The 26,937-nt window shown below is 45.8% G+C and overlaps 1 long non-coding RNA gene across 1 annotated transcript in view; it reads right to left on the bottom strand.

The window, feature by feature from the left end:
• Nucleotides 1-4,574: 4,574 nt before the first annotated feature.
• LOC133041018 (uncharacterized) overlaps nucleotides 4,575-26,937 on the bottom strand; it is a 39,049-nt gene continuing 16,686 nt past the window's right edge. The window contains exons 4-6 of the long non-coding RNA XR_009689098.1: nucleotides 23,682-23,837; nucleotides 20,462-20,557; nucleotides 4,575-6,266 (exon numbers count right to left, since the gene is read on the bottom strand). This is a non-coding gene — a long non-coding RNA (uncharacterized LOC133041018). The remainder of the gene's footprint in view (nucleotides 6,267-20,461; nucleotides 20,558-23,681; nucleotides 23,838-26,937) is intronic.

The following is a 26,937-nucleotide window of genomic DNA, read 5'->3' as shown; positions in this document are numbered from 1 at the left end:
CCATCCATCCAGGTTGGAGACAGTTTCTTAAATTATGTCTTTTTCCAGTCTTGGTTGCAGGTCATGCCTGAGGCATCCAAGTTAGTCTGCACTCCCTGAGGAGGCTGATGGGTGCAAGGGGCCACTGCTGGTACCAAAGCTCCAGTTCCTTGTGGAGTCCTGGCGAAAGAAGGAAGTCCACTCTAGGTCACTTCGTCAGTCGCCATAACTGTCGACTGAAAAACATGTACAACTTGAGAATTGTGAGTTAAGTTTTATTTGGGGCAAAATGAGGACTGCAGCCTGGGAGGCAGCATCTCAGATAGCTCTGAGAGCCTGCTCCCTATTTAAAAAATAAAATACTTTTTAAAGAAAGAGACTCAAAATAAATACTTTAGTAGTGTTAGTCGCTCAGTCATGTCTGACTCTTTGTGACCCCACAGACTGTAGCCTCCCAGGCTCCCCTGTCCATGGGATTCTTCAGGCAAGAATACTGTAGTGGATTGTCATTCCCTTTTTCAGGGGATCTTCCCAACCCAGGGATTAAACCCAGGTCTCCTGCACTGCAGGCAGACTCTTTACCATTGACCTACAGGGAAGTCCAATAAGTACTTTAAAGAATTTTAAATCATTAAAAGTACAATAAGTACTTTAAATCATTAAAAAATTAACTGTAATTTTACATCAACATAATCACATGTGCTTTATATCATACCATATTGGAGACCACCAATGCATTAATTTATGTCACTGGGCAAATGCTCTTTGATAGAGTGAGAATTGATCTTTTCTTATGGTTTGGCTCATGATTTTGAATATTTAATACACGTGTCATTGATTAGAAAGACCGTATATCTGTACAGGTGATCTCCTAAAATTCAGGCCAGTGTGTGTCCTCTTGCATCAATTTGCACAAATGCACAACCACAGTAAACAGACTAACCATATGCAGGCTGATGAGACCTAGGTAATTACATTCACTCCCTTTCCATAATGGTCAGCTGTAGGGTCAGGATAACACTGCACATGCACCTATCCTGACTTTGAGCTACTTCTGATGGGGCTTTTACATTTAACATAAGCAATGAAAGCAGATACTGTTAATTATTCAATATTAGACTCAAAATTGCTCCTCTGCATTCCAGATCTCAGATTTGTTTAATTAAGAGCATCCCAAGTTGGCAAGGTAGGCTGTGTAAAAATAAAACATAAAAATGTTGCTAATTTTATTACTTATATCTTTAACCAAACTTTCTCAACATTGGGCAATAGAAACAAATACAGAAATAAACTGATACCAAGGATGATCTAAAACTGCAAGTGCACCATCATCCAAGAGTCTACAAATAATAAATGTGGAGAAAAGGGAACCCTCCTACACTATTGACGGGAATGTAAATTGGTGCAGCCACTATGGAGAACAGTACAGAGGTTCCTCAAAAAACTAAAAATAGAGTTATCATATGATCCAGCAATCCCACTCCTGGGCATATATCCAGAAAAACACAAAAACTCTAATTTGAAAAGATACATGCATCTCAATATTCATAGCAGCACTACTTATAATAGTCAACATATGAAACCTAAGAGTCCATTAACAGATAAATGGGTAAAGAAGATTATACACACACACACACACACATATCCCTATGATGGACTATTAGCCTGTCCTAAAAAAGAATGAAATCACGCCATTTGCAGCACCATGGGTGGAGGTAGAGATTATCATAGTAAGTGAAATAAATCAGACAAGGATAAAATACCATATGATATCATTTATATATAGAATCTAAAAAAATGATACAAGTGAACTTATTTACAAAACAGAAATAGACTCACAGACATAAAAACCAAACTTCTTGTTATCAAAGGGGAAAAGGGTGAGAGGAGGATAAATCAGGAGGTAGGGATTAACAGATACACAGTACTAAATTTAAAATAGATAACCAACAAGGATCTACTGAAGAACATAGGAAAGTATATTCAGTATCTTGTAATAAATTTTAATAGAAAAGAATTTAAAATAGAATATCTACATATGTATGAATCACTTTGCTCTACACCTGAAATTAAACTAACACTGTAAATAATCTACACTAAAATGAGTAAATAAATAAAAAAATATAAACTGCAAGTGTATCCATGACCGTGAATTTTCAAATATTTATGCTTTTGAAATTAGCCTCATTATTCAGAGGGGCTGGCTTCATAACAAGCAAATGTTATAAATGTAGCCTGTAAAGTACATGTCTACCAATGAAATAACTTATTTTTTTCCATTTATTTTTATTAGTTGGAGGCTAATTACTTTACAATATTGTAGTGGTTTTTGCCATACATTGACATGAATCAGCCATGGATTTACATGTGTTCCCCATCCCAATCCCCCCTCCTGCCTCCCTCCCCATCCCATCCCTCTGGGTCTTCCCAGTGCACCAGCCCTGAGCACTTGTCTCATGCATCCAACCTGGGCTGATGATCTCTTTCACCCTTGATAGTATACTTGTTTCAATGCTATTCTCTCGGAACATCCCACCCTCGCCTTCTCCCACAGAGTCTAAAAGTCTGTTCTGTACATCTGTGTCTCTTTTTCTGTTTTGCATATAGGGTTATTGCTACCATCTTTCTAAATTCCATATATATGCGTTAGTATACTGTATTGGTATACTATATATATCTATATATTGGTATATAGATATATATAGGTATACTATATATATATATATATATATATATATATATATATCTTGCTGGCTTACTTCACTCTGTATAAAGGGCTCCAGTTTCATCCATCTCATTAGAACTGATTCAAATGAATTCTTTTTAATGGTTGAGTAATATTCCATGGTGTATATGTACCACAGCTTCCTTATCCATTCGTCTGCTGATGGGCATCTAGGTTGCTTCCATGTCCTAGCTATTATAAATAGTGCTGCGATGAACATTGGGGTACATGAGTCTCTTTCAGATCTGGTTTCCTCAGTGTGTATGCCCAGAAGTGGGATTGCTGGGTCATATGGCAGTTCTATTTCCAGTTTTTTAAGGAATCTCCACACTGTTCTCCATAGTGGCTGTATTCTGTTTCTTCTGTGGGTGTTCAATGTAATATTTTAGTTGAAAAATGAGTTACATTTCTACGTTTGAACCTCTGATGTGGAGGACAGCAACTAGTACAGGCTGCTGCTTAGAACAGAGCTGTGGTTAGATATGTGTGTTTCAGGCAGGCCACCCCCATCAACTGTGTGGAGAAGGGGTATAAGGAGTGTGACCACAGCTCTCTGCCTCCTGGGAAACCACCCAGGAGGTAGCGGAAAGTCAGAATGGAGACTGATTTGCCACTGAAGCTTGACAGAGGGTGGTTGACATCTCGAGCGTGCGTGTGAGAGTCTGTCTCTCTGTGCGCTCAGTCGTGTCCAACTCTTTGTGACCCCATGGACTGTAGCCCACCAGACTCCTCTGTCCACGGGATTCTCCAGGCAAGAATACTGGAGTGGGTTGCCAGGCCCTCCTCCAGGGGATCTTTCCAATCCAGGGATCGAACTGGCATCTCCTGTGTCTCCCGCATTGGAGGCAGATTCTTTACCACTTGAGCCATCAGGGAAGCCCCTAGGGAAAACACATTAACTAAGAAGAGAAGTAATCGAGTGTAGGGCCGGAGAAGCAATGTCATGGCACCATCAAGCACTCTTTCCACAGGCACAGGCGCTGATTTCACAGCCAGACCGGAAAACGCCTCCAGGAGTTGGATTCTGAATATGGCAATTGTGCTACAAATGCTTCTTGGTTGATTTATTCCCAAAGGCAAAGGATTGCATTACAATTAATCCCTCTGAAACAAATTTATCAAAGTTTCCCTATCATATCCAAAATTGCTCAAATGTCTCCATCTAGACAGAGATAACAATTGGCACTTTAAAGAAAAATTATTATGAGTTTTTTAATTGGGAAAGGTCTACATACATTGGCTACTTTTAAATGGGATCTTTTCTCATTAATGAAGGAAAAAGAGAAAAAGAAGAGAGGGAGGGACCTAGGACCACCCCAAGCATAGGCCTCAGCTCCACTGTTCCACATTTGGGAAATTAAGGAACCTAAGCTCCAGGGATCCTCGCTTGCAGTTCCAAAACTCTATGCCTAATTTCATATTTGCAATTTCACAGCTTTTCTTAAGGCATACCCACATTATATAGACTTCTAGGACCCCCAAACCAGAGCCAGCCTTTGCCACCAGCTGATTTTGAACCCCCTTTCTCCTGCTGTCTCCTGCCAGGATTTGCTCTCCACACCTGACCACTGCTCACTTCCCAAATCACTACTTTCCCCCAGCCACTCCAGCCACTGGTCTCCTAATTCCTTCAGCACTTCAGGCGGTGGCCAAGGCCTCAGGGTCTTCGCACTGGCTGTCCCCTTTTGTAGGATGTTCCCCGGCTCCCCTCCCAGGTGCTCACTTCCTTGGGGTTGTCTCAGGTGGTACCGTCTCCACAGACCTCCGCATGGAACCTGCTCCTCCCTCCCCCTGCACGCACCCTCACCCTCCCTACCCACTCAGTTTTCCACATCACTTGTCATCTGCTAACACACTTCACCCTGAAGAAGGAAATGACAACTCTCTCCAGTATTCTTGCCTGGAGAATTCCATGGACATAGGAGTCTGGTGGGCTATGGTGCCTAGGGTCGCAAAAAAGTTGGACACGTCTTAGCGACTTAACAACAACACACTTCATAATCTAGTTCTTTACCTTTTCTTTTCTGTCCCTCATCGTCCCCACATTAGAATGGAAGTTCCATAAGGGAAGGGAAATTCAAAGTCAGCTCTGTTCACTGATGCATTCCTAGCACCTAGTACATAGTGCATAGCAGTCACGCAGTTAACATTTATCTCATAAATGCACGTAGGGCCTGAGGCAAGCACCCTGCCTGCTGCAGCTGGGGCCCGGCTCTGGCCAAGTGAAAGGAAAGTTGCTTCTCAGCGGTGACTTGGTTCTGTGGGCTGGGTCAGGTGTCTGGCCCACGGGCCGAGGCCACAGGCGCCACCATATCCTGTCCCTGCCTGTCTGCCTCAGGAGGCATCGTGGAGCCCTGGACAGTGCTGCCACCTAAGAGTGAGTGCTCCCCAGAAATGTTGAGGCTGGGATGGGGAGGGCTGGATCGTGTCTGTCTCGTCAGGGCGGGGGACCGTGGGACTTCGATGAGTCCAGTCCTACGAAAGTGCAGAGATGTTTATTCAGAGCTGGTGCTAATTTCCTGCCTCGCACATCTGGCAGACACCCACCAGCCTGACCGGGGGTGCACTGGTGGTGCTCCTGGGAATGAGGGCCTGGATTCTAACCCCCCGGAGACACATCTCAGAGTGGTATTTGATCCTGGCGCCGCGAACAGGGCGTGTGTCTATGAGGTATAGGGTGTGGGTGACACCGAGATGTCCACGGAGCTGGGGATCCCCAGTCAGCTAGTCGGGCCCCCTCCCGCTGCAGACAATGCTGATGACATCACGACGGTCGGGGATTTATATAGCAGTTTAGGGTTGCCAAAGCTCTTCGTCATAACCTCTTTCGTGTCATGGTCATCCAAACCTGGTAGAAACAGAGCAGGAAACACCGTCCTGTTTTCCACAGGAAGAACACGAGGCTGAGTGGTTGGGGGGCGCAGGGGTCACAGAGCCAGCACACGTCCAGGCTGGACAGGCTGTGCCCTGTCCTGTGGGCTCACAGGCCCGCAATACCCTGGGTTTCTCACTTGTGGCCATATTCCCCAAAACCTTCAAGGCGGCTGAGTGCAGAGACTTATCCCCAGGGCTGCATGCGGGGCAAGGTGCTTCACAGGCAGAATAGCAATGCTGGCCTCTCAGCACCCCACGGCACACTCCCAGCTAGTCACCAATCTCTTACAGATGGCAGCAAAAGAACAAAAACCAAACCACTTGCTGCTTTTTGGAAAATGGTAATCAACTGAGAGTCAGTGAAAATTGAAGAGGCAATCACTGGCAAATCTTGTGATCAGGAGAATCATGGCTGTGATGGCAGGCACATTTGCAGCTATCTTCTCTTCTGCACTTGCCAGGAGTCAGACTCGGTGCTACATGCTTGACATGTGTATCTCATTTATGGCTTCCAACTGCTCTGTGATGCAATAATATTGTTACTCCCACTTAACAGGCAGGGAAACTGAGGTCTTGACTCAGTTTTTGAGTCTGTGGCAAAGCCCATGTTCTGAAAATTTATGTTGTATGGCCCCTCAGTGCACACGTCTTCTAGCAGCCTGTGTAGGCTGCCACACTTCTGAGTAACCTGCAGAGGAGAACAGTCTCAGACTACATCCTGTCTCTTCTCTGAGTTCATTCTGTCTGTGTCTCTCCTCCCATTCCCTACCCCCACCCTCCCCCCTCTTATCTCAAGGTCTTCTCTTACCTTTCAGACCAGGAAAATCAAAATTCTTCTCTCCTGATCGTGCAGAACAGTCCATTCATTCAACAAATGTTTTGGGTGACTGTTCTAGGTCAGGTCTTTCCTAGACACTGTGCACACGGCCGTGAACAAAACTGATGTGAATCCCTGACTTAATGATGTGATCATGCTGCTGGAGAGATGGACAGAAAATACACAAGGGCAAGCCAGACAGGTACTGCTGAGAGGGAAATAAGGCAAGGGAAAGTGGACGCAAGGATGGGGCCACCCTTTAAGGTAAGAAGGAGGTCAGAGGAGGCCTCCCTGAAGAAAAGGCATTAGGACTGAGATCAGAATTCAGATAGGAGCAGACTAACTGAAGGGGATGGCATGGGGTGCGAACTGGGAGCCAGAGATGAAGCCCTAGAAGGGGTTGTGGACCCTCCACCTCCCCCCACAATGGGCTAAGGTAAAGAGGTGGAGTTGCGGGTGCACAAGGTCTCCTGGGCTCCGGGGCTTCTGATGGCTGTGGGAAGCCGGGGAGTCGAGCACTTGCCTTTGGTGGGGGCAGCTTATTTGGGTATCTGAGCTGGAAGGAAGCCTTTGGGACTGATCTGAGCCGTATGCAATGTTAAGGTTGAAAAGCAGAAAACACCCTTTGAGGTTAAAATATAAATAACCCAAGGGACCTCATCCTGGCTGATTCTGGGCTCTAGAGAGAAGCTAGATAGATCAGAGCAGACATTTCAGGGAAATTCCACTATATACCCAAATACCAACTTCACAGATCACCTTGAGAATTAAATGAGATGATGCATGTAAAACCCTGTGCTTCATACCTATGACATTGAAAGTGAAAGTGAAGTTGCTCAGTCGTGTCCAACTCTTTGCAACCCCACGGACTGTAGCCTACAACACTCCTCCATCCATGGGATTTTCCAGGCAAGAGTACTAGAGTGGGTTGCCATTTCTTTCTCCATTAGATATTCAATTTTCCTTGTTTTTTCTAACTAAAGAAGTTACCTCCTTTCCTAAGTCCCGAACCCTGCATGGACCTTGAGGGCCTCAAAAGAAAAAATAATGAAACTATGTTGGATCCCCAACAGCTTGGAAGCTCAGCGCCACATCTGGCTTTCTTACCTTTCCTGTAAATAGTGACCCCATGAGATTAAAGAGCACGGCATAGAAGCAGCTGCCCAACAAGTTGTGCTCACTGAATAGCCTGGAAATAAATGGCTTGCTTCTTAAGGTTCTCCTGTAATGAGATGTCTCATATTCAAACCATCAGAAGAGGAAGTAGGGCCGTCTGAGTGGGGCTACATGAGTTGAGGGCAGGCGGCCCCCGCCCTTCCCATTCAAGGACATTGCTTCATCACCCGAGTGAAACGCAGGCCAGGGAAGCCTCTGGGGTGGCCCAGCAGCTGCCTTATAAGGACATTCGCCAAGCCTGCCAGGTGTGTCATCCTGGAGTCCAAGAGGAGACCGTGATGTCCCCAGTGAGTCAAGGCCTGGGTGGGTGAAACAGCCTCAGAAAGCCATGTGGGGGACCAGTGAGAGTTTCCTTACTCTCCCCTCTTATATGTTTCCGTTTGTTTTAAATTATGAGCTTATTAACCTTGGCAATTGAGGAAACAGAGAAAAAGATTTTTGAGTTTTAAAAAACAGTCTTCATAAGCTCTCACTTCAGTAGTGGAGGAAAGTCTCTCTCTGCTTTTTGGGGAAGTCAGGTGGGGGCAGGGGGCAGCAATGAAATAAAGAAGATGTAGGTCTGTGGAGAAATCCCCTTGAGAATTACACAGCAGCCCCTTCAAGTGGGCTTCCCAGGAGGCTCAGTGGTAAAGAATCCACCTGCTAATGCAGGAGATGCAGGTTCAATCTCTGGGTTGGGAAGATCCCCTGGAGGAGGGCATGTTAACCCACTCCAGATTCTTGCCTGGGAAACCCTATGGCCAGAGGAGCCTAGCAGGGTACAGTCCAGGGGGTCGCAAGAGTCAGATACAACTTAGAGACTAAACCACCACCACCACAGCCCCTACAAGACAAGACAAAATATATAGTGATGCAGAGCTGGCCTCAGCCCCAGGGTGGCCCCAGCGAGATCCAGGATCTTTCTGTTGTCTCCCAACAAAGGCCTGCCAGGGATGGGTGGAGTGGCCTCAGAGAATATTGGGCCTTTTGAAGAGTTGGCCATGACTGAAGCAACTTAGCACACATGCACAAACCAAACGAAGGTGCGGTAGGCCTGACCAGAGGTGGCGCAGTGTCATAGCTAAGAGATTGACTTTTGAAATCTTATAGGTCTTGGCTTTGCCACTTTAGCTGGGTGAATTTGAGCAAGTTAATTAATCTTCCTAAGTCTTGACTGCCCCTTGTGTGAAGTACCTGTTCATTTAACAAATATCTACAAAGCATTCCAATGCTTTACATAAACTCATCAAATTTTCATAAATAGCCTGTGACATAGACTCTATTATTATCCTCATTTTACAGGTGATGGCAAGTAACCTGCCAAGATCACAAGATTACAAGTCACTAGCAGAACTGGAATTTGACCCCAGATAGTGGGGCTCCAGGCTTCCCTAGTAGCTCAGCTGATAAAGAATCTGCCTGCAATGCAGGAGACCCAGTTCAATTAATGGTTTGTGAAGATTCCTTGGAAAAGGGAGAGGCTAACCACTCCAGTATTCTTGGGCTTCCCTGGTGACTCAGATGATAAAGAATCCGCCTGCAATGCGGGAGACCTGGGTTGATTCCTTGAGTTGGGAAGAGCCCCTGGAGAAAGAAATGGCAATCCACTCTAGTATTCTTGCCTGGAGAATCCCCACTGACAGAGGAACCTGGCTGGCTACAGTTCGTAAGGTCACAAAGAGTCAGATACGACTGACTCTTTGTGCAATTAAGCACTGCACAGCACAGTGGGGCTCCAGGATCCGTGCCCTTAAGCCCTAAGCTCTGCTGCTGAGAGTTTATTCAGCACCTGATGGGGTTCTGGAGAATTCAGTGGACCCTGTAATGTAAGAGCTTTCACCACAGTGCTGTGCAGAAGGTAAATGCCCACTGAATGCCACCTATTATTACCTTCATTTATCTACATGAGGGGTGGGAGACTACTCAGAGCAGACTCTGAGAGGAGGATTCCAGGGCTGGTAGCTTAATAAGACAGGCCCTGGAAGAAACTTGTAGCAGAGTGAGGGAATCAGGCCTGGAGAGGTAGGGACCCCAGGTTGTGAGATTTCAGGAGAAGTCTCATGAGATACAACTTATGAGCTGGTCCCCATCAAGGCCAGGAGCTGGACTTTGTGCTCATAAACTGTCAGCCCTGGCTAAGGGTTGGGGGGCGGGCTGAAGAAATGGAAACTCCCAGGCACCTCCGGGCAGGCAGTGTAGTGACCAGGTGGCAGTCTTCCAAAGAGATTGGCTGGTATGAGGCCACTGAAGGAAAAGCAGCTCTCCCCCACCACTGCAGCTGGTCACTTGGCTGGAGTCGACCTCTGGAAGTGATTCTCCTCCCTCCACCATTTCCCTCACTCCCCACCAGCAGTTCTACCAGTCTAGGTGGCTTGCTTGCTGAAATGGCACAAACTTTAATCCGTGAAGGGTCTGAACCCTTCATTGCCATGCTCTCGTCAGGTGGTAGTTACAGTAATTGCCCATCTCCAGCTAAAACCTGGCACCAAGGTATACCCTCCAATAAATCCCCGAATATCCAAACTATTCCTCCTTATCTCCAGGATGCAGCAGCAACCCTACCTCCTCATGATGATCAGGGTCGTTTACTCCACCACGCTGCATCTGTACGCTGTTCTCATATCTTTAACGCCCGTAACCTTGGTGACTCCATTCACAGGCCCATGTACTGGCACTGGGAAGGCTGAGAGCAGGTCACGTCATCCTGTCCAGCTGGTTGCTGAGTCTCTGATTCTACAGTAGAGTCTCTCTAGTGGGCATTCATATATGATATAATAATCCTTACACTTTGGGACCCTTTGGGTGCTCCTCTCCCACATCACCTCATCCCCAATCTTCCAGTCTTGTTGCATCCAGACCCCTGACCCAGCAGCCAAACCACGTGCCACAGCTCAGGACTAAAGCCACGTGTCTCTCTTCACAAACAGGATGACTGCTACGCTGCCTGCAGCTCTGCCCACAGGGAGGATTTTCTCCTGCCCTCCTACTCTCTTCAGACTCCCCAGAGTGGAATTGTGATGCAGCACAGTCTGTCTTCAGCTCACACCAACAGATCCAGTCAGCTCTCCATGAGTCAGGCCTGGATTTTTTCCCCTCCTTTGCCAACTGATCACAGGAAACTCCTGGCCATTGGTAAGAGGTTATAGGGAAGTGTCAGTCCAACGTAAGTAGGTGATATGCGAGTCTGTTCAACTCAGTCAGTCAGCATATTCATGCCCTCTGGACCTGGACCTGCTCAGGCCCACCCCTAGCTGCACCATGACCTCTGTAGGATACATTATGCTGGGCCTCTCCAGCATTATGACTTGTGTGAATGACAGCCCTCCGTCTCTGAAAGGTAGCTCTGGATTCACATGTACTCGATGACTTCTGGCAAGATGTTCAGCCTCTTCCCAGGTTCAGTACCCTGCCAAGGGCTTCCATTTAAAAAGTGCATTATTTCTTGCAACAGATAGCATGTCCTTGCTCTGGAACATAGAGATCTGCACTGCATCTCCTCTAATGCAGCCTGTCAGAGACATTGCACAGTGCTCTCCTTTACTGCAGGTACCTCCAGCACTGTGGGGTTTTCCAGTTCATGTGGCCCCAGTGGCAGGATACCTTATACTGCAGCCCAGACCTGCTGCAGAGCCCCCTCCTTCTCTGGGACCAAATCAAAATTGCTAGTCATGTGAAAGTCCTCTGAAAAATGGGATGAAGCAGTTGTCACAAGTGCAATACATATTGCTTCCACTACCTGAAGGACTTCCCAAGATCTGTGCCTGTTTCATAGTTGTAAAGAGGTGCAGATGTATTAACTGGTCCTTTGCTTTGGCGAGAATGTTCAGCATAGTCCAGAATACTGGAGCCTAAAAACTTTACCATATAGCTGACCTCTGGAATCTCTGTAAGGTTTATTTCCAACACTCTAGAACACATGTATCATCTTACCAGGGCATCCAGAGATGCCACTTCCAGTTTATCAAGTCTTATCAACATAAAGACATCAATATGGTGGACTGAAGGGCAAAACACTTATAGCTTCTTAAGAAGGGAGAAGGATGAAGTTCCAGGAGACATATTTAGATGAGCATGCCATCAATGCCAAGGAAAATTGTACTGTTGTATTTATTAGTTAACCTTTGGTGATTGGGTAGAAAAGAAATTAGTGATCAATAGTAATTGGCAAGAGTTCTCTAAGAACAAGTCAGGCCAAGAGCACATGGGGTGCAAAAGAGAAATTGGAAATCAGTTCATTTTGTCTTGATAATGAGTACAAAAGAATGATTGAGAAGAGTGTAGGTAGAAGAGGTAAAATGCATGGATAAGATGTCTATTATTTGTATGTTGTATTTACCCAAACAATTCTTACCCATCAATAGTTGGAAATTAAATATAATTTGTTCCCCTTTGTTAGTGTAGGAATGGACTATGAAAATGTTATCTTGTATTTCTTGGGAGTTAGTGAAAGCTGGAGTCGAAAATGCAGGACAAATTCCATATGCTGTGAAGTTCTGCCACCAGGGGCTAATCTACCAAGCCAAGATGCCTCATGATGAGAATTATCCCACATGGCAACATGTTCCCCAAATGCCAGCAAAGATAAATCTCTCATATTGCTGTTTTAATCAACAGAAAGAAAAACTTTCTCCCATTTTGGCAAATTTATTGTTTTTACTATTACAAGAATAATACATCACACTATTCATTGTAAATTTTTCAAAATATGAAATAAAATATGAAAAAGTGAAAGTGTTAGTCACTCAGTTGTGTCTGACTCTTGTGACCCCCATGGACTGTAGCCCACTGGGCTCCTCTATCCATGGAGTTTTCCAGGCAAGAACTCTAGAGTGAGTAGCCATTCCCTTCTTCAGGGGATTTTCCTGACCCAGAGATCAAACCCGGGTCTTCTGCATTGCAGGCAGATCTTTACCAACTGAGCTATAGCAGCTCAAGGTCAAAATAAAGTATGAAATTCACTAAAAAGTCCAACTTGATCCATTGATAATCACTGTTAATGGTTTCATAATACTCTTTTCTATTTTCTTGCTGGATGAAAGGAAGGGTGGATAGGTAGATGGATAAAAAGCTTTATAATCTGTCTCTTTTACTTGATATATTGCAGGCATATTTCCTTATATTAATAAAAATATCATGTAGGGATGTGAGAGTTGGACCATAAAGAAGGCTGAGTGCCACAGAATTGATGCTTTCGAACCTTGGTGCTGGAGAAGACTCTTGAGAGTCCCTTGGACAGTAAGGAGATCAAACTAGTCAATCCTAAAGGAAATCAACCCTGAATATTCATCAGAAGGATGAAACTGAAGCCGAAACTCCAGCACTTTGGCCACCTGAAGTGAAGAGCTTACTTATCAGAAAAGACCTTGATGCTAGGAAAGATTGAGGGCAGGAGAAGGGGGCAATAAAGGATGAGATGGTTGGATGGCATCACTGACTCAGTGGACATGAGTTTGAGCAAATTCCAGGAGACAGTGAAGGACAGAGAAGCCTGGCATACTGCAGTCTATGGGTTCACACGACTTAGCAACTGAACAACAATAGAAATGCAAAGATATAGAGGTTGCTTCCCTTCTAACAATTGCATAATATTCCATTATATGGCTGTTACCATGATTTATTTAACCAAATCACTATGACAAAAGATTGACTTATTTTCATTTTCAACTGTTTTATTATTAATGCTGCAAATAATATTCTTGCACATAAACTTTGTACTCTTATCCAATTATTTCTAGAGGACAGAGTCCTGGGACTGTTGGGTCAAAGATCCTATAAATTCTAAATTTTGAATTATTATTGCTTAATTGCTTTCAGGAAGGGTTCTACAAATTTATACTCCCACCAACAGTGCAAGAGAGTTCCTGTTTTTCCCACCTCCTAGAAATAGCAACTTTCATTGTTTACATGGAGATCAAGTTCTGCCATGTTTCATGGCCATTGATATTGTTTCTTTTGTAAATTGTTTTATAAATTATCTATCATCTTTGGTCAACTTTTCTCTTAGGGAATTTGTCTTTTTATTATTGATTTCTAAGTACAGGTTATTTATTAGGGACATAATCTTTCTAATGTAGGGAGATATTTTTAGAAAGCTATTTTAGTAAATGTTCCTGGTTACTGAGGAAAATATGTAATATTATGATTAAATAACTGGCTCTTCATATACTGAGATCCTCCTCAGCTCTAGGCATAGAAGATATGCACCACACAAAAGATACATGGAAGATGCACGCAGATGCACCTTCCCTGAACTCAGGGTGCTAATTGTTTAAAACAAGAGATAAACCAAATGACAAATAAATAAATAGATGCCACATCACATGAAATGTCATAAGAGAGTTACAGGCAAGGTCCAGTGAGGGCCCAGCAGGAGAGAGTTGGCTCTGGTCTGGAAGAGCAGTAAAGGTTCCAGATCTCTTCCCTGGTTATCCTGGTTGTCTACCATGGTTGGCTTAAGCTGTTTGTACTTTGCTTTTTTCCTTTTTTCACTTCAGTAAAGTATTTTTTTATTTTTTATTGAAGTACAGTTGATTTACAAAGCTGTGTTAGTTTCAGGGGTACAGCAAAGTGATCTGTGTGTGTGTGTTTATATATGTTCCTGTGTGTGTAAGCGGCTTCAGTCATGTCTGACTCTCTGTGACCCTATGGACTGTAGCCTGCCAGGCTCCTCTGCCCATGGGATTCTCTAGGCAAGAATAGTTGAGTGGGTTGTCATGCCCTCCTCCCAGGGATCTTCCCCAGCTAGGGATTGAACCCACAGCTCTTATATCTCCTGCATTGGCAGGCTGATTCTTTACCACTAGCGCCACCTGGTAAGCCTATATATATATATATATATATATATATATATATATATATATATATATATATATTCTTTTTCATATTCTTTTCCTGTACAGGTTATCTTCTTATCGATTTGTCAGTGGGTTACTCAAATGTGCTGTCATTAGAAACAGCACCTTGGACTCTGCTGGGATGTTTTGAATTCAGAAATATGGTGGAGTGGGGTTGTTGGGAGAGAGAGCAATTTTCATTTAACAACTTCCCCTCTTCCATCCCCTATTCCTATCAGAGAACGCATAGGCCTGGAGTGAAGTTCCCACAAGAGCCAAGTCCCAGACCACTGGAATAATACACCAAGCTCAACTTAGGAATGGTGCTTTACACTGAATGAGTTTAGGCTAAATCCCCAAAGCAACTGGCAGGCTTTGAAGAGCTTTAAGTAGGGGAGGTATGCCTCCTATTCACGCTGTGAAAGTGCTTTAGCTGCTATGTGGAGGGTGGTTCAAGGACAGCAAACTGGAAGCAAACTCACAGGGAGAACCCTGTGGGAGCTGCTGTAGGATGGAGATGCAGGCCTGAACTGAGGCTCATCCATGGAGTGGAAAGAGGTTACAGAGGCAGGAACTGGTGACTATCTGCACGTGGGGGATGGTGAGGGTTAGTGATGGGGCCGTTCACTGTGCTTGATGGCAGATGGGAAGAAGCAAGTGTGGGAGGAGTTCGGGAAGAAGTTCCTGTGGGATGCAGAATGAATATACCCAGAAGGCAGCCACATATAAGAGTCCAGATCCCATGGACAGCTCTCAGCTGGAACTCCAAAACTGGGTTTAAAATATACACACCACTATTGGTGGCTCAGACAGTAAAGAATCTGCCTCCAAGACAGGAGACCCAGGTTCAGCTCTTGGATGGGGAAGATCCCCTGGGGAAGGAAATGGCAGCCCACTCTAGTGTTCTTGCCTGGAAAATCCCATGAACAGAGGAGTCTGGTGGGCTACAGTCCATGGGGTTGCAAAGAGTCGGACACAACTGAGTGACTTTTGCTTCACATATACAAAACAGATAACCAACAAGGATCTATTGTATAGCTTAGGGAACTATTCTCAATATTTTGTAATAACCTATAAGGGAAAAGAATCTAAAACTGTATGTAATATACAATAGGCCCTCCCTGGGGGCTCAGTCAGAAAAGAATCCGCCTGCAATGCAGGAGACCAGGGTTTTTAACCCTGGGTGGGGAAGAGCCCCTGGAAAAGGAAATGTCAACCCACTCCACTGTTCTTGCCTGGAAAATCCCATGGGCAGAGGAGCCTGGCAGGCTACATACAGTCCATGGATTTGCCAAGAGTCAGAAACACTGAGCAACAAAAAAACAAGCTGAATGTAACTGAATCACGGCGCTCTACACCTGAAACCAATACAACGTTGTACATCAACTATTCTTCAGTCAAACTGTAAAATCCTTCAAATTTAAATGAAAAGTTAAAAAATAAAGTTGTGAGGCTGCAGCCTGTCACTGAGTCCTGGCATCCTGGAATCACCCTTGCAGCGGCAGAATGCGCAGCAGGGGCGGCAAAGAACCCTAGGGAAACCCACGGAGGGAGAGGCCCGCTGGACCACCGAGGACCCCTGGATGGATGCCGCTTCTCCACTGGCTCCGAGATGGCACCGCATGCGTCAAAACAAACCCAAGACTGGTTCTCCAGCCCACTTGGTGAACTCAAGCTCAACATTTTAAAATATTGTCTCCAGGATTTCCATTCCCAGTTCAAACCACGTTTCTCACGTCTGCGTACACAGCTGAAGAAACCAACCTCAGGATGCGTGGTGTCTCTGTCACCGGGTTCAATCAGTGACTTTTGCACAATCCCAACTAGCCTTCTATTTCTGGGGCTCTGCTTTCTCACCATACATCCTCTTCATCTCATTCATAGCCCCGTGGAGAAATATTTCAACATAAGGAAGCATATAATGCGGAGGAAGAGAAAACACACCCTCTAAGGGCCGATGCTTTCGTTGAAATGAGGCGAGACCACCAGCTGCGCAGGGCTCCCCGGCTGGGACTGGGGCCAGTTGGGCAGACTGGGAACCAGATGGCAATGACTTGTCTGCCAGACAAGTGTGTCTGACCCTTGCCTAACAGAAAAGTAATTTTTAGCACCGATTAGGGAGGATTTGCTCTTGCTTTAACATGATCTATTTTTCCACTAGGCAGGACTCATTCAGCGGCCCTCCCAGAGCCCTTTCTTACACTCTGGTCTGAATCACACTTTGAGAAATTAATTATTCACCATCTTGTATCATCAGTTATGCCCCCAAATACATCAGAAGTTTCCCGAGGGGGGCCAGAGACTATGATATTACTTCTCATGGAGTCTCCAGGTACCCGGGGCTGGTCTGCACCCATGGGAGGCCTTGGTGATGGACGTTGAATCAGGCAGTGTGAGTGCTGGGGCCCACAGTCCTGTGCCTCCCAAGCAGGGAAACTGAGCCCCATGGAGGCTCAGCAGTGTGTCCAGAGCTGGAGGAGCAGCACCAAGGCTCCCGAGCAGGGCTGGGACTGGTTACGAGCATGGCCCTGGCCAGCCCCCCTGCTCTTATTAGCCATATGAGCTGGGGTGAGTTACCCTGCCTCTGTGTCTACTTCTACAAAACAGAATCTGTGGGACAAGCGGAGCTCAGGGAAGGCATGAAGATTGAGTGGGCAGATCCAGAGAAAGCCAAGAAAACCATATCATTTCAATGAAGTATTTGCTGCTTCTAAGTATATACCACAAGTTCACTGAACAACTACATTTTCAATTCATCTCTACCTAGAGTGAAGTTGGGAGTGGAGCTTCTTGTTCCCCAAGCACAGGGCTATTCCTTCCAAACACAGGGGTCCATGTGCCTTAGAGCACTGTCCAGGTTGCATCAAAACTGAAACATCTACTGTCAGGGCAGAGACCTGCTCCCAGGCCCTGAAACTGGGAGAGAAGTGTGAAGGCAAGTGATCAGAGGCAGAATGCACTATGAAGGAGGCAGGGTAAACTCACAAGGACCATGCTGGGTGCTGGTGGTGGGAGAGGAGGGACAGGTTGCCTCACTCTCCAGAGCCCCTCCCACACCTTGAACCCAGGCTGTCTTCTCTTGTAATAGGGAAGAACACATGTGACTCCATATTGGATCTGCTCCTTTTACTTTAGCCTTTGTATTCTATTGCTTTTGCTACAAGTACAGAATGTTGCCTATAGCCTGAAATATACAGGATAGCCGGTTCTCAAGGATCTAACCTTCAAAGTATAATGCTTCATTTAGAAATGGTATAATATATGAATGGTATAACCATTCATACAGAAATTAAAAGTGACAGAACAGAGAATAACATTTGTCTTGTTGGAGGTTTACAGGAGTATTGTGATCTGACCTACGTAAACAGCAGCAAGAACAAAGGATTTCCATGCCAAGAAGTTTGTAGGAACCAACCACACACCCTCCACTCTTAGTATAAAAGAAACTTGAATTCTAACTTCAGTAAGAAGGTTCTTTGGGACACTAATCCACCATCTTCTCAGTTTCCTGGCTTTCTGAATAAAGCCACTATTCCTTGCCCCAACAACTGGACTTACTAGCCTGCCTTGCAACGTGCAGTATGAGTGTAGACTCGGTAACATGCTCAGTTACACCCCTTTGCTGAGTGTATAAATAAATCCCCATGATCTGTTTATGCCACCTCTGTGTGCTCTTATCCCCATGCCCCAGCCCATCCTCCTATTTCCAGAACTTCAGCCACTAGCATATTCTTTTTCCCTTCCACCATCATTGCTGCTTTCATTATATAGGGTTTGTACTTATATATTTGGTTTATTTATTGGTTGGTTTTAGAGTATGCTTCATTAGCACAGAGTTTAAGAAAAAGCTAGCAAACTAGACCATATTTGCTAAGGGGTATATATTTAGGTGATACACTACAAAGAGTGGGGCTTCCTAGGTGGCACTAGTGGTAAAGAACCCATCTGCCAATGCAGGAGACATGGGATTGATCCCTGGATCAGGAAGATCCCCTGGAGAAGGAAATGGCAGTCCACTCCAGTGTTCTTGCCTGGGGAATCCCATGGACAGAGGAGCCTGGTGGGCTAACAGTCCATGGGGTCACAAAGAGTCAGACACGATGGAGCAACTTAACACGCATGCTAAAAAGAGCACCCATACTAACCAAGGCACTGTCACAAGCACCACACACATATCAGCTCAGAGTTAATCTTTTAAACAGCCTCATCGGCCTTCATTCTGTCATAATCTTCACATCACAGACAAAGAAAGTGAGCACAGAGAGATAAAGTATTCTTCCCAAGGATATGCAGAAGGTGAGTAGAGGAACCAAGCAGTGAATGGACACCTTCTGTCCTCAGAGTCCATGTTCTTACCACTGCACTATGCTGCCTTGTAAAAATCACACAAAAGCACGTGGGAATGATTGCTTCGGAAGTCAGCATAGTACTTACCTTTAGGGAAGAAAAGGGATAGATATTAGAAAGGGATGAAGCAGAGATGGCCAAGGTTCCCTCGTGACTTAGGTGTTGGCTGCATGCATGCTCAGTCCATCAGTCGTGTCTGAGTCTTTGCGACCCTATGCACATTAGCCTGCCAGGCTTGTCTGTCCGTGGGATTTTCCAGGCAAGAATACTGGAGTGGGTTGCCATTTTCTTCTTTAGGGGATCTTTCGGACCAGCGAACAAACCCACATCTTCTGCGTCTCAAGCTTTGGAGGTGGATTCTTTACCACTGAGCCACCTGGGAATCCCAGGTGATGGTTACATAGGATTCATTTTGTAGTGATTTGTTGAGTTGCAGGCGCCTCTATGTAACACACATTACTGAGGGCTAGAGGAAGGCGTACACTGAGCTTTGCAGTTGTGGTTTCTAATTTACATGGGTGGAAAGCTAGAAGCTCCACCTCAGGATTTGCTTCTCAGCCCGGTCCTCCCACAGCGCGTTGGGGCCCCTGCTTCATGTTGTGGGCCCTGTGGCACAGCCTCCTGGGCACCAACGGAGCCAGAGTGCCTGAGAGGCTCATGTGATTGAAAAAACTGCCATCCTGGGGCCTGGACATGAAGGCAGGGGAGGGGCTTCTTCCAAACTTCCCTGGGAAGGCCTCCAGAATAATCCACCAGGAAGACCAGAGCAAGTCTCAGCCCAGGGCAGCCAGGGCCAGAGCCGTGCTGGGTCCAGAGGGAACAGGCAAGGCCCCTAGTCCTTCACGTGCTCATCTTGCTTGACTGTGACCTCCCAGCCTTGACCCTCCTCTCCATGCCATCTGAGACCCCCACAGGCACAGACCCCTCAGACCTCTGCCCTCATCATTGCTCTCACTTACTCTTCACTGGCTGGTGACAAAGAGCCATTGTCCACTGCTGCCCAGAATGAGACTCCAGCTCTTTCATGGGATTTTCAGATAGTGAGGCAGGGGACTTGGGCCTCCAACCCTAATCCCATTTGAAGTCAGTGGGACCCGGACAAGTCACTGTGTTCTTCTCATGGCCCGTGGTTCCTCACAGGGGGGCCCCCATGGTGTCATTTCTCCCGGGAGGGATGACTTATCACTTTAGGGAGAGCCTGTGTCTGCAATTTTGGATTTTGGCACTGGTATGCTGATGATGACACCAGAATTCCCCTTCCACTCCCTACCCAGTCTTTAGAGTCCAGCCTGCTTCCTGGCTCCCCCTCACGGGGTTCAGCCCTGTGAATTCAGCAAGGTCAGCACAGTCCCCTCCCCTCACCCACACTCTGCTCACTCCCCCTGGGCCAGTACACTCACTCCCAGCTCAGCCCTGTCTCCTGACTGTCTACCACTCTTTCCCCTGCCAGTGTCAGGAGGAAATGGGAGACACCTTGTCAATTCTTCTATAAATTCTCTCATCTAATCTCCATTTAGATACAGCTCCTGGCACACAGGAGTGGGCCCATAAATATTTCTTGACTGTATGCATCCTTACAATGATCTTTTATGGGAGATACTATTAATGTCTCCATTTCATAGATGAGAAATTAAGGCTCAGAGATGTTAAATAACCAACCCAGGGTCACAGTGACTAGTGTCAAAGCTCAAATTCCAAGGGCATGTCTGTTTCTAGGTCTTATGTACTCACCCCATTGGTCTTCTTGGTCTTCTACAGTTCATTCATTTATTTAACAAATATTATTTCAGTATCTACTATGTGCCAGGAACCATTCCAGTTTCTTGGCTGCAGTAGAAAATAAAAGAGAAAATTTCTGCTTTAAGGAGTTTACATTCTAATGAGGGACACAGACATAAAACATAAATAAGTAACATTTATAGTATGATTAATAGTGGTAGGAGCTGATGAAATAAAGAAGGGAAAGAAAGAGTGGGGTGTCATTTTAAATGGGGTGAGCAGGAAGGCTTCACAAAGAAGCTGAGTCAAGACCTGAAGGAGGTGAGGGAGACGTCTCCTAAGATATCCATGGGGAAGAGCACCAAGTTCAAAGGCCTGAGGCAAAGAGGATTCTTGGTGAGTCCCAGGAATAGTGAGGGACCCCATGTGGTTAGAGCAGAGTCACCGAGGGAGATGGCTGTGAGGCTCACAGCCAGGTTGCACAGGGCCTTAAGCCATTGTACCTAGTGGTGTGAACCCTGAGTGCCATGGAATTCATCAGAAGACTTTGAGGGGAGGCATGCCATGTTCTGATGTGCTTTCAACAAGATGACTCTGCCTGTAGATTGAGACTTGAGGAAAAGCAAGGCCAACGCGTCAGATATCAGGAGGCTGCAGTGATAACCCAGATAGGATATTATGGTGGTTTGATGGGGTGGTGTCAGTAGAGGTGGTGGGAGACAGTTGATTCAGAATACAGTTTGTAGATGGTGCTACCAGGATTCCAGACCCCTGTACCTACTTGCCTGCTGGACACCTGAAAGTTCCCTGGCACCCCAGACTCAACATCTCCCCCCAAGAAACTGTCATCCCTCCTGTACTTTAGTCTCTGTTAATATCACTCCATCTAGACAGTGGTCCATCACCCTCAAGCTTCCACATGCAATCAGACACCCTGTCCCATCCAATCTGCTCTCTCCCGCCTCATTCCCACTCCTCTCCCTCCTTCAGGGCCGCGTCCCTCTGCCTGGACTCTCAAGTCTGCTTCATCTGGCCTGGGCTCAGCAGTCTCCACATCACACTGGATGGATCTTTATGGGAAACAGACCACATCTGTTTAAAACTCTTCTAAGACTCTCCATTGCCTGTTGAATAAAGACCAAATTCTCTGACCCAAAGCTGTCTATAAGAAATAGATTGTGAGCCACACAGGTAGTTTGGCTTTCTCTAGTAGCCACATTTTTAAAAGTAAAGAGAAAACAGGTAAAATTAATTGTAAATATTAATATGTGGTTTAACATGTAATCAACACAAGAGATATTGAGATTTATATATATAGTTATATATGAATCACACACCACACAAAGTCTTTGAAATCCAGTGTATAATTTACACTAACAGCACACCCCCATTTGGACCAGACACATTTCACACAATCAGTAGCAATGTGTGGGTACCAGATTGGACAGTGCAGCTCCAGCCTTTCAGCCAGAGCCCTCTCCCATGGTCTTTTCTTTCTCCTCTCCTTTCTCAGCCTTGTCCCCAATTCCACCTCCCCCTGCCACTTGTTCCTCTTGCTCTTGCAGATCCTACCAGCCTAGAGTACCCCAAACACACATGCTATTTTCTGACTCCCCACGCTTACACATAAACACAGTGATGCACAGTAACAGGTCTGTACCTGCTCTCAAGAGCCAATTCTGCACTTCTCTTCCCCACATCCCATTCAGTGATGCCATATTAGTGGCTTGACATGAGCTATGGTGGGAGTATTTACATCACAGAGATTGGTAAACACTGTAACTCAGTCTTTTGGGAGGATGGGGACCACTTGCTAACATATCACTGCACATAATACCCTTGTATAAATCCTCTTCTCCCACCCCTACTTCATCTGATACACTTATCATCTAATACACTGTCTGTGTAGCTTTGCCCTCCTACTAGTCTTCAAGTTTGAAAAAAGAGTGTAGTTTTCTGTATCCAACTCTTAGCATATGAATTCCTCCCTCCTCCTCTGTTTTTCATTTCTCTGAATATCCTATCATAATTATCACTGTATATAAGAGACCATAAAGAGAAGAAGTTTATAAGTTTGAAAATGAAACCCATCTGGGAACGAATCCTGCCTCCCCTACTGAATTACAAGGAACACTGTTTTCCATACCTGAAAAGTGGTTTAAAAATATGTCACCACGAAATTATCATGATGATTAAATTATATAAATTGTTTAGTCCATTAGCTGGCACACTCAAAACATTTAGATATTATTAAGTCTTTCAGTATTTGTCACTTGTATAAAGTACTTGCTCAAACACTTTTGTTAAAATAAATGTTGAATTAAATTTCAGAAATTCTTCAAGTATAATTCAGAGAGTGTATGAGTCAGAATTCCAGCTGGAGACAGATGGTACATACACTTAAAGAGATGACTAAGAAGGGTTTGTTAAAGGACTCTTTACAAAGGTCTGAGCAGGGCTAAGTTAAGTCCAGGCTTGGCAACAGCCTGTTACCACCTCTAGACATGAAGATGTGATGGGGGAGCACTGCCCTGAACCCAGTGAGAACCAGAGCTGTAGGAAAGGCCATCCAATGAGAGCTGCAGCCTCCATGAAGGAACTTAGCAGGTGTCAAACCATCGAGTTGGGGTTGGAGAGACAACCCACCTCGATTTCCTCCAGCTTATCTGGAGGACCCCCAGGTGGTGCTTCCCACTGGCTAAACCCAGGTCAAGCCCAGGGCAAGGAGCCCTCACACAGCTCCTAAAGATCAGCCTCTTGGGCAAGATGGGCTGGAGGCTCAAAAGGAGACTCGAGAGAGAGGCTTTAAATGGATTGAAGCCCCTTCAGCCTGCAGTTGTCGGGTCTTGCTTACACACCAGAGATAATAACCAATGAGACTGGGTCTTGAAGGATAGAATCTGATAGCAAGCATTCACATGGGCCAAGTCTGTTTTCTCAATGTAAGAGGGCTGATCTCATTCTATAACCCTCTACTCGGCTGGCACCTAACCATTCTTGGAGTCAGGAAGTCCTTCCCTATGTCTCACTTCAAAAATTCCCACCACAACAGAAACATATTGTATTTAAAGAGTTCTCTATAGAGAGGGAAAAGAACTGGTGTGTAGATAGACAGATAGCCTCAATTGAAACACCACTACAGAAAAGCCAGGTGGGCTGCAGTCCATGGGGTCACAAAAGAATCAGACACAACTTAGCAACTAAACAACAAACAACAAAACGGTGCTTTTACCTTTACAACAGATCATCATAGTTCTTTTAATTTTTCCTCTGTGGTCCTCTTTTCCAACTTTCTGGTCACTCTGTAGAAGTGGCCTGTTGAATTATCCTACTGATTCAGAAGAACTGTTAAAATGTTGGTGTGATTATCTTTGCTGTTGTTGTCAGCCTGGAAAAAGACAGTTTTCTTGGAAACGGCTGGGAGGAGATTGTAATCATTTCCTGGTTTTTATCGTGGAACGTCTTTGGCTTCTCCGCAAACCCCTTATTCTGGAGAAGACAGTTATGGCTGGATCAACTTCGCTTCCCTGTCAGTCCTAAAATATGCTGTTCTGAGTCTACCCTTCCCTGCTAACCATTTCTAAAAGTACCAGCTGAAGCCCATTCCACAGAAAGGGGCCCCAGGAGCGGGTAGGCAGTGAAGGATCCAGACTCAACCAGCATTCTGACTGCTCCAGTAGAACGTAAGCCCCACGAAGACAGGGGCCACATCTACCAGCTTGCCTGTGTCCCCAGTGCCCAATCTACTGCCTGGCACATACCAAGTGCTCGGTGTTTTTATAAACTGAATAAATGAATGAATGCACACTGTGTGCCAAACACTCTCATGTACAAAATATGGGCGATCTTGTTTTTCACATGTGAAAACTGAGAGTCCAATATCATTTAAAGTGTCAGCAGTGGGCAAGACCTCTACATCAGACCTTCTGGCCTTTGTAGTCAAATGCACCCACTGCTTGCCATCTAAGATGCCTTCCTTCAAACAAGCAACTTTGCTTTGCCTTTGCTATTCCCTCGGCCAAGCTTAATTTTTCAGTAATAAGTCCTGGACCACAGGGGCTGCCACGATCATGAGCTCCTCTCTCCACAGTTAATTAACCCATATGTATTATTGCTGTTGTTGGTTGGTTGGTTGCTAAGTCATGTCCAACTCTTTGTGACCCCAGGGACTGTAGCCCACCAGGCTCCTCTGTCCATGGGATATTCCAGGTAAGAATACTGGAGTGGGTTGTCATTTCCTTCTCCAGGGAAGAAGGTTCCTTCTCCAACCTAGGGATTGAATCTGAGTCTCCTGATTGGCAGGCAGATTCTTTACCACTGAGCCACCAGGGAAACCAATGCCGGAGACTCAGCTTCAGTCTTTGAGTCAGGAAGATCCTTTGGAGGAGGAAATGACAACCCATTTCAGTATTCTTGCCTGGAAAATCCCATGGACGGAGGAGCCTGGCGGGCTCCTGTCCATGGGGTCACAAAAGAGTCAGACACGACTTAGCAACTAAGCAACAACAACCCATATGTGTTACTGTCTCATTAACATTTGTCTTGGCCCAGGACCTTCCCCATCTGATCCTAAGATCTGCAGCCACTTTGGGGGAGATTCTGAGTATAGCCCAGAGGCTACTCTTTGAGTAAACTACTGTTGAGCTATTAGAAACCTTAGCTGCCCCAGAGCCACCACCTGCCAGTATTGGGCTTCACGACCCAGTGGTCTGGCAGTTTCTGGGGCATCCCTGGTCCGGGTGGAAGCCTGTCTAGTTGCCAGCTCCCCCAGGGTACCACATCCAGCCGTAACCTGGCTCCAAACTGAGATTCCCTACAGTTTCTCCCTCCAGGCATCCCCATGGACTCCTAGACATCCCTGGTCTAAGAGCCCCAGGGAGTGGTGGCCCTCCACCGCCCCCCACTCCATGCAGTGCCTCACTGTCCAGGCTGTCTCCTCACCCACAGCAGAACTACCAGCACCAGGACTCCTGTTGCCTCTGCCTGTCCTGGCTGTGTTCTCTTTGGCAGAGCCACCTGTGGAGCGGCAAACCCTTGAGTGAAAGGCATGCTTTCGTCCTTTTGCAGTCCCTTCTCCTCCACTAAGAATCTTACAAAACTAACTCTTTTGTGTCTGGCTTGGGACAGTGTCACATTTCAGAAGTACAGGACAACAGCTAAAATATAATCTAAAAGGAATTTCTTTCTTTCTCGTTCCTCACACAAGTCATTACAGAAGTTAGACAAAGACAGGAACTCGTGAACATCACATTTTCGCTTCCATCTCCTCGGCTCAGAGTTGCTCTGAGAGGCTGTCCTTCTATCCCTGAAGAAAGCTCCTCTACCCTCTGCCTCCACCCCCATTCCCTTCCTCCCCAGGACAGTGTTCTATGGCTCGATGTGGCTCCTCTCCCAACAAAAGGATGTTTCCCAAGTTGGGGAGAAGTCAGGAGTGCACAATTAAAGAATTCTTTCTAGATGCTGGGAGGGAGGGAGTAGTGAGTACGCACACTGACATCAACTCTGGTCCATCAGTTCGACAGTTTTCAGAATAGGCATAGCCTCATGATTTTAATCTTAGTCACTAACCACTAGAAACATCTTTCTTTCTAATCTTTCTGCTGCTTAAAGTGTCACGTTAACGATTACCATCCCACCTTGATGAGAGAGCCAACTGGCTGGTGAAAAACACCAACTCTGTGCTTGAGGCTGGCTCAGGAGTCCTAGCTGGTTAGTTGGTTTTATCTGGTAGAGGTGGGGGAAAGCTGCAGCCCTGCATCACGGCTCTAGCTTGTGTGGCATAGCCTGTTCACCATTTATTCAATCAACCACGATTTTCTGTGCAGCCATTATTAGTCCTGTTCTCTGCCATTAATACATACAGAAGACACAGAGATGAGTAAGTCTCAGCCCTCACCTTCAAGGACTGCACCTCAGACTAAGGCAGCGATCGTGTGATCTCATCAATCATAACACAATTCCAAGGTGTTACAGCAGACACAGAGGCAGGGCACCATGGGGTCCTTAGGACAGAACAACTAACTCTGATGTAGGATAGAGATTGATCAGTATAAGAAGTCTTCCCAGATGGCTCAGCAGGTAAAGAACCTGCCTGCAATGTAGGAGACACAGAAGACACAGGTTCAATCCCTGGGTCTGGAAGATCCCCTAGAGGAGGAAATGGCTACCCACTACAGTATCCTGATGATGGGAAAGATTGAGGTCAGGAGGAGAAAGGGATGACAGAGGATGAGTTGGTTGGATGGTATCACTGACTCAATGGACATGAGTTAGATCAAACACCGGGAGATAGTGAAGGATGGGGAAGCCTGGCATGCTGCAGTTCATGGTGTTGCAAAGAGTTGGACACAACTTAGCAACCAAACAACAACAACCAGTATTCTTGCCTGAGAAATCCCATGGACAGAGGAGCCTGATGGGCTCCAGTCCATGGAGTTGCAAAGAGTCAGACACTACTGAGTGACTAAGCATGCAAGAAGGCTTCTCAG

The sequence above is a fragment of the Dama dama genome, chromosome 20, assembly GCF_033118175.1.
Source record: "Dama dama isolate Ldn47 chromosome 20, ASM3311817v1, whole genome shotgun sequence".
In the NCBI taxonomy this organism is placed as follows: domain Eukaryota; kingdom Metazoa; phylum Chordata; class Mammalia; order Artiodactyla; family Cervidae; genus Dama; species Dama dama.
This window is presented reverse-complemented; position numbering and strand designations above follow the sequence as displayed.